The sequence below is a fragment of the Dermacentor variabilis genome, chromosome 8 (assembly GCF_050947875.1).
Source record: "Dermacentor variabilis isolate Ectoservices chromosome 8, ASM5094787v1, whole genome shotgun sequence".
NCBI classification, from domain to species: Eukaryota; Metazoa; Arthropoda; class Arachnida; order Ixodida; family Ixodidae; genus Dermacentor; species Dermacentor variabilis.
The window spans coordinates 33,527,858-33,535,775 of NC_134575.1; the positions used below are offsets into that span (position 1 = coordinate 33,527,858).

Genomic DNA, 7,918 nt, shown 5'->3' on the forward strand with positions numbered 1-7,918 from the left:
ATAAACGTTGAGGTCATGTATTGCTTAAGTAATGCCAAAACACTCTGAACAGAAGTTGCGGTTTCATTGTAATATCACACTGCACCAAATTAGTGAATGCTTTCTTCAACACCGGTTAACAGGTTGGATTGAGGAATAGAATAATAAAGGTCTTTTATGTGTGCAGAGAATACGTTCAGCCTTTTGTCAGAGTGCACTCTAACAAATTCTAAAACTTGGTCTGAACTCTTCACAAAGAAGGGGTCATTGATGTCGAGAAGATTTAGCGTTTTTAGCAGGTAAGTGGATTTACTTCTGCCAGGTCCCGTTCTCAGACATGACTACCCTGAAGCGGACGTTACTTTTGTGCCATCGCGCTAAAAAATACCGCTTAACATTTCCCACTATTCTTCTCAATGCCTTTTACAACATTATTCAGATTTATTTTTCTGCAAATTTCAATGGCATTAGCTTGCACTTTAGCTAACGAGACGCTTTTATGTTGCCTAAACACACCTGAGATGGCTTCGTTAGCGTTTGAGAGAAAAAAAAAGAGCTACGAGTCATGGCTGCAAGCCCACCCTCCTTGTCAGCGGGCGCAACGCACAACGAATTATCTACAAAATACGAAGCTGCGCAACACACACATAACCGTGCAGGCTTACAGCGTTTTTTATTAAAATGGGCATGTAGCGATAATGTGTGAACAATGCACTAAAGAAGTCGTATCCTCTTAATTTCTTCCAGTTTTCAACAACAGGTACTGCGGTTGAGTGAGACTGGTTTTTCACACAGTTTGATTGGGTCAATTGCTGAAACACTGCTCAGACAACACAGTCAGGATAAGCTGGTTTCTCGAGGTTAGACAGCGCAAAGTCTGTTAAAAAGAAAAATTTCGCCGTAATTCTTTACATCCATCGCTTATCGCATAGCCTGAAGATAGGACTACATGGAAAGGTTGTCATAGTATTCACAGCTCCAAACAAGCTTATCACCTTTTGTGCAAAATCAAGACCATATAGAAAAACAAAGGACGCATGCAAAACGCAGCATAGAAAAGGGTATCTTGCCCTGTGGAAAGAGTTATACAGGACAAACCGGCAGACGCATTAATGATAGGCTTAGGGAGCACTCCAATAAAGTTAACAAGCCTTCGCCGGATGGTTATTTCTCAATGCGTTATCGTAAGTGCAGATGCATTCCGCGATTTGAACATACAGTTATTATCGGGAGAAGCAAATGCGAATTAATTCATCTCATCATTGAAAGTGCTCGCATGGATGAGTTTGGCTATGCTTGTGTTAGCCAATCCTCCATATCACTATCAAAGAAGGAGTTACAATTCCTGCGCATGCGTTAAAGATAACAGTTTTTGCATAGTCTGCAAGTGAGTTGTACTATCATTTGCTGTGTTACGTTGTCAGTAGTTATGTGCTTATAACAAAAAAAAAGCAGGAGAAGAAAGTGAAGGTATAAAAGTGGCACCCGTCCCGCAAATAAATTGTTGTTGGAAGATAGCGCCTGTGTGTGTAGGCTTTCTCTTCTAAGTCTCTGTGCTATTTGTGCTACAAGAGAAAAGAGCGAAATGCTACACCAACAAGCCCAAATATCTCACTGATGGAACACATGCTTTGGCGCTGCTTGGCGTTGGCCGGTGATGGTTCTCAAGGTGAACAGTGGTGGCAGCAGATGCTATGCAGTGAAGTGCTGGCGGACCAACTCAGGCCTGCCCAGAGGGCCTGTGTGATGGCAGAAGGCCTCAGCCTCTCTGTACCGACGTGGGAGCAGCCCGCATCAGTTCCAGACCGATTCCTCAGGACCTAAATAATGTTCTTCATACCATAACATAGTTGTCTTAAGAGTCACAACGTCCTCGGACTCCCCTGGCACACAGTTGCCATCACCTTTTTCTACCGAGTGGGAGAGGTGTATGGATGCATCGTTGTCTTTTACCAGTTATATTTTGAGCTTCTGCACTTGAAGCACACAACGGCAGAAGCTTTCATTAAGTAATGCCAAGAGGTCTTCGCTACGCATGGCGTTCCCCGCAAACTTGTGAGCGACAATGAACCACCGTTTAATTAAGAGGCACAAGTTGGCTGAGCACATGGAGCAACCTGACACTATCCACACTACATTGAGCCCACACTACACCGTTTAAACAGAATGGCAGAGCGAGCCATCCAAGAGGCAAAAAAGCTTGTAAGCAAGACACCCTGCCACACCACAGAGTTCTATAGTGCCACACTGGAGTGGAGAAACATGCCATGAGCCAAGCTCCTGCAGTCTCCAGTCAAGCATCTAACTGGAAGGACATGGACGCAGCTGCCTATGCACACCAAGCTTCTAGAGGCTGAGACAGTGCCACCCCAGCAAGTGACTACAAGACTTAAGGAGATACATCAGTGAAAACAGACATACTACAACTGAGGTGCAAGAAACCTGGAGAGTCTGCATCCTGGGTCAATAGTCTGGTTGGGTAGCCAACCAGACTATTGACTGGTTAACATCCCTGCCTTTCCTGAATTCTCCCCTCTCTCTCTCTCTCTCTGCATCCTGGGCCTGTCCAACAGCCGAACCACCAAGTGGTCCCCAGTAGGCGCGGACACACAAAACCTTACACCCAGGCACTACATCACGGCTAACGAACATGGTTAACAGCTTCGTTGCAACAGAGAGCATCTCTGCTCCCACAGCCAAACATCAACAGCAGCAATGATGCCACAGACCACGGGACCCGAACCCCAGGCACGAAGGTGAAGCTCAAGAAAGCGCTGAAAGCCACGTGCTGCCGAAAGCCACGATGCTACGTGGGGTGTGACTGAAGCCCTAGTTCCAACATAGTCAATTTCCTTCACTAAAGAAAGGCACTGTGGCCAGCAACATCGTCATATGCATCACCAGTATAGCCAGTGCCACATCCATCCTTAATTATTTGTAATCAAAGCGAGCCTATAAAATGTCTGTTTCTCAGTGGCCAAAATGTGCAGTTGCCTGTGTAGCAGGGTCTACAGGAAGGGGAAACGTAAAGCAGTACAAGCAGAGTACAAGTAGAAGCAGATTAGCGACTTCAATCTGTGCCACCGAGCTCTAAATCTGACCCCACTACTAACAGGTCAGAGGTTGTAGGGTGCGACACGATCAAGTACATGCTACAGTGTTGAACTTGGCCCAAAGGCCATGATGCCACGTGGTTGAAGCACAGTGAGGCGGCGTCCTGCAGCGTAACTGGCGCCACCTGATCCCCTTAGTTCCTGCCAGAGAACAGCACATGTCTTCATCAGAACGCCAACGCCACCACCGCAGGCCGTGGCACCAGTGCAGCAAAACACAGAGGAGAAAAGCTTTAATGATGAAATCAGGAATTTCATGACTAGCGTGCAAAACCAAATGCAACAGATGCAAAATCAGATGCAACAAACGCAACAAAAGATAGCTCTGCAGGACCAGAGCTTCCGTAACTACGTCAAAAATCAAAACACGCAGAAAACCACTAATGACGCCAGGGATAGGCTATACAATGACAGGAGATTCGGATCAGAAACCCAAGGTACAAGCAACAACAGTAACAACGCAACATGGCAGGACAAAACCAACTAGAAGTATGGCACTGGAACTGCAGAGGGTACAAGCGCAAGCAAGGGCTCCTGCAACAGTTCATATCTACGCGAGAAAATCCACCAGATATAATCATGCTACAGGAAACCAATAATACCCCCGCACTCAGGGGCTACACGTGCCAGGAGAGTGGCCGCACCGCGACTCTCATAAGTAACAAAGTAGTAACCATAGCGCATAAAGAAATCGAGGACACCCAGATAGAACACGTGATCACGGAGGTGATTCCCAAAAGGAAAAGAAAGGCAAGAAGTACGTACATAGTAAACTTATACAGCCCACCTAAACAGACAAAAGGAAACTTTATTAAACTTTTCGCGGAGGCCAAAAAATTGGCGGGACAAAACACCCTAATCATAGCGGGAGACTTTAACGCTAAAAGCCCGCGCTGGGGCTATAAAAAGGAAGACAAGAAGGGACGAGGCATCTGCACGGCGGCAGAAAACACCGGGTGCGAGCTGCTAACCGATGAAAACCAGCCGACTAGACAGGGAAACAGCGTCAGTCCAGACACGTGTCCCGACCTAACCTTTATCAGGGGCGCCAAGCAGGCAGAGTGGGAAAACCTGCTCGAGAACCTTGGCAGCGACCACCACATAATAAGAGTCAGCACGGTGGCAGACAATGTCAAGAGGAAAATTGGTACGGCTCGGCTGACGGATTGGGACGCCTTTAGAGCACACTGTCGACAGCTAAAGGGTAACATTACCTCGGTTGAAGAGTGGAGCCAGCAACTCAAGCAAATTCAGAAAATGTACACGCAAGAAGTGCATAGAACCGAACAAACACCGGAGGTAGACAAGCGGCTCCTCAGGCTCTGGGAGGCTAGACGCGGGCTCACCAAGAGATGGAAAAGACAAAAGCTAAATAAGAAGCTAAAGAAGAAGATAGCGGACATCACTAGGCAGACGGAGGAGTACGCGACGCAGCTGGCCAGACAGGGGTGGCAACAGTTTAGCAACTCGCTGAACGGGACCCTAAGTACGGCCAAAACGTGGCGCATCCTCAAGGCCCTAATGGACCCTAGCAAGAACAAGTCCGAAAGCGGCAAATCGATCCAAAGACTGGTCCACCAGTACGAAGGTTCCGAAGAGCAGCTCCTGAAAGAAGTCCGAGAAAAATGCTACGGGAAAGACCAAATCGAAGGTTACAAAGGAGATTATCTCGGTGAGGAAAACCCGAAAATGGACCGACCCATCACGAGAGAGGAGGTCACCGAGGCCGTGAGAGCGGCCACCAAGAATACAGCGGCGGGAGCGGACAAGATTCGAAACTCGCTCATAAGAAACCTCAGCGACGAGGCAGTCGATCAGCTGACGTCGTACCTCAACACGCTCTGGCAAGAGGGGAAGGTACCGGCGGAATGGAAACACGCCATCGTGGTCATGATACCCAAGCCGGGCAAGAAACTACAGATCGAGAATCTCAGGCCGATCTCGCTTACGTCGTGCCTGGGAAAACTGTATGAGAGAATAGTCACCAGAAGGATCCAGCAGCACCTGGAGAACGGGAGGTGGTACCCTGACAGCATGTATGGCTTCAGGGCCAACCTATCGACGCAGGACGTCCTCCTGCAACTCAAAGAGGAGGTACTCGACACAATGCCCAAGGCGGGTGAAAACGTTGTGATGGCGCTCGACATCAAAGGCGCCTTCGACAACGTCAGCCACGCGGCCATAATGGAGGGCCTCAACAACACCAACTGCGGAAGGAAAGTACACGACTACGTCAAGGACTTCCTAACCGACAGAACGGCAACGGTAGGACTGGGGGAGTTGAGGAGCGACACCTTCTCCACACCGTGTAAAGGCACACCCCAAGGCTCCGTGATATCGCCCGTGCTATTTAATGTGGCGATGATCAGCCTGGCAAAACGACTCGGCGAGATTCAGGGCATCCAACACGCGATGTACGCGGACGACGTCACGGTTTGGGTCACGCAGGGTTCACTGGGAGAAAAACAAGAGAAGCTACAAGAGGCTGCGCGCTGTGTCGAAAAGTACACCAGAGAGAGGGGACTGGTATGCTCCACAGAAAAATCCGAATTACTGAGAGTAGGTAGACACCCCACCCAAGCAACGCTGGAAGTAACGCTTGATGGTCAAAACATCCCGGAAAAGAATATGATCAAAATCCTGGGCATGTGGCTACAGGGCAGCAGAAAATGCAGCCACACCATCAACCTGCTAAGCAAAGTGACGGAGCAGGTGGGCCGGATGATCAACAGGGTCTCCCAAAAAAGATACGGCATGAAAGAGGAAGACACACTCAAACTCGTCGGCAGCCTGGTCGTCAGCCGAGTCATCTACTCGCTACCGTACCACGCGATGACCAAAGGAGAGAGGGAACAGGCGGACACGATAATCAGGAAAGCATAAAAGACGGCTCTCCATCTGCCAAAAAACACTTCAAACGAAAAACTGCTCCAACTGGGCATCAGCAACACTTTCAGCGAACTGGCGGAAGCCCTGCTTGAAACGCAAAAAGCCAGACTCAAAAGCACCCCTGCAGGGAGAGCGCTCCTGACTAGGCTGGGACGGGACACGAGTGGACACGTAGATAGATACGCAGACGTGCCCGACTGCTTAAGAAAAACAATAAGCGTTAGGCCAGTACCTAAGAACATGGACCCCAACCTCCACGAGAGCAGAAGGCAGGCGCGAGCCGAATACGTGGAAAAGACACTCGCGCTACTAGAGAACACGGTGTACACGGATGCTGCCACGTACCCGCGAGAAGGGAAGCGCACGGCCACGGCGGTGGTGGTGGACGGCGACGGGAATCTGATCACATGTGCGACGGCAAAGGCAGCCGACACAGCGGAGGCCGAAGAAATTGCCGTGGCGCTGGCGGCAGTAGAAGGATATAGGACAGGCAGGCCTCTAAACATCTTAACAGACTCAAAGGAAGCGTGCAGAAATTACACGAGGGGCAGGATTAGCAAAGCCGCCCTCAGAATTCTTGGCGGAGCCAACTTCGCCGAGAGGAACGTTACGCACAAGTTAATTTGGATTCCGGCCCACGCAGGCATACAGGGTAACGAAAGGGCAGACAGCCTAGTTCGAGAGACCACGTGCCGAGCAGAGCAGTCGCGCGCCCCGGAGTATCACCCACACGCTTGTGAGGGAGGATACACAGAAATCTTAAAACTTATACAGAGGGACGAGAGCCAAATATCCCCCACCCCACAAAGCTCTAACGCAGGAGGAAGCAACGAGTTGGCGCAGATTGCAGACAAACTCCTTCCCAAATTTATACATCCTAAACAAAATGTACCCAACACAATACAGAGACACCTGCCCGTGGTGCGGGGCCACACCCACACTATACCATGTCACATGGGAATGTAAACACAATAAATCATTCCACCAACACAATAACCCGAGTGCGGAGCAATGGGAGAGTCGGCTTACCAGCTGCGAGCTCACGGCCCAAAGGGCCTTAGTGCAGCACGCTAGTCAGGTAGCTAGGCTCAGTGGAGCCCTGGAATAGGGGCCCACCCTTGCTGGAAGAGGCTCCAAGTCGCCGGCGCCCAAGACGACCGAGACCTCGAGACGCTAAATCCTTGAAGGAACCAAAATAAAGTTTCTCTCTCTCTCTCTCTCTCTCTCTCACCAGGTATACAATAGCCACCACAGCATCTCGTTACAGTCCAAGAACCACTGTTTTCCAGCACAGCAGGGTCAGGAACTGCCCAAGGACATTCCTCTATGGACAGTGATCGAGTAGTGTGGACATGTAGTGGCCAACGTGTCGTTTCCCCACATCACCTACACCTTTGTTTCCTGGCCTCAACTCTCTCCTCTGGTCTTTAAGAGGGGACATGTAGAGGATGCCACTGTTCTCTATGCCAAAAGTTCGTGGTTCCCTCTGGATGTTAGTTGACTGTATACGTACTGGCCTTAGAATAAAAGTCGTACTTCTTCGTTTGGAATTGAGCGTGTCAGGCGTCTGTCTTGCTGTGCGGTCACAACCAGTGGTATGGGCCTACAAGCCTACGCCGGTCATATTTGCGCAAATCCTACATGTACAAAATAGTGCAGGCTCCTGTAATGAACCTACATTGTGTTTGCACAAAAGATGTGAGAAACATTGTGCAAACATGGTATCTCGCATAGCATCATCAAAAGAAGCAACACTAAATAGCAGCTTAGCAATCTAGCTGGAATAAATATAAGAAAATTTCTTGAACTTCAAGACAGCCAAACTTTAGAGCGCAATTGAGCGTGAGAACTAACAGTGGTCGGGTCACATTACTTAATATTCCTTTTCATTGTTTACATTTGGGTTATTGAACACGTGCCCTTTGCATTACGGCAAG

At 49.2% G+C, this 7,918-nt stretch overlaps 1 long non-coding RNA gene across 1 annotated transcript in view; it reads right to left on the reverse strand.

The window, feature by feature from the left end:
• LOC142589965 (uncharacterized) overlaps positions 1–7,918 on the reverse strand; it is a 181,873-nt gene that overhangs the window by 15,486 nt on the left and 158,469 nt on the right. The window lies entirely within an intron of this gene.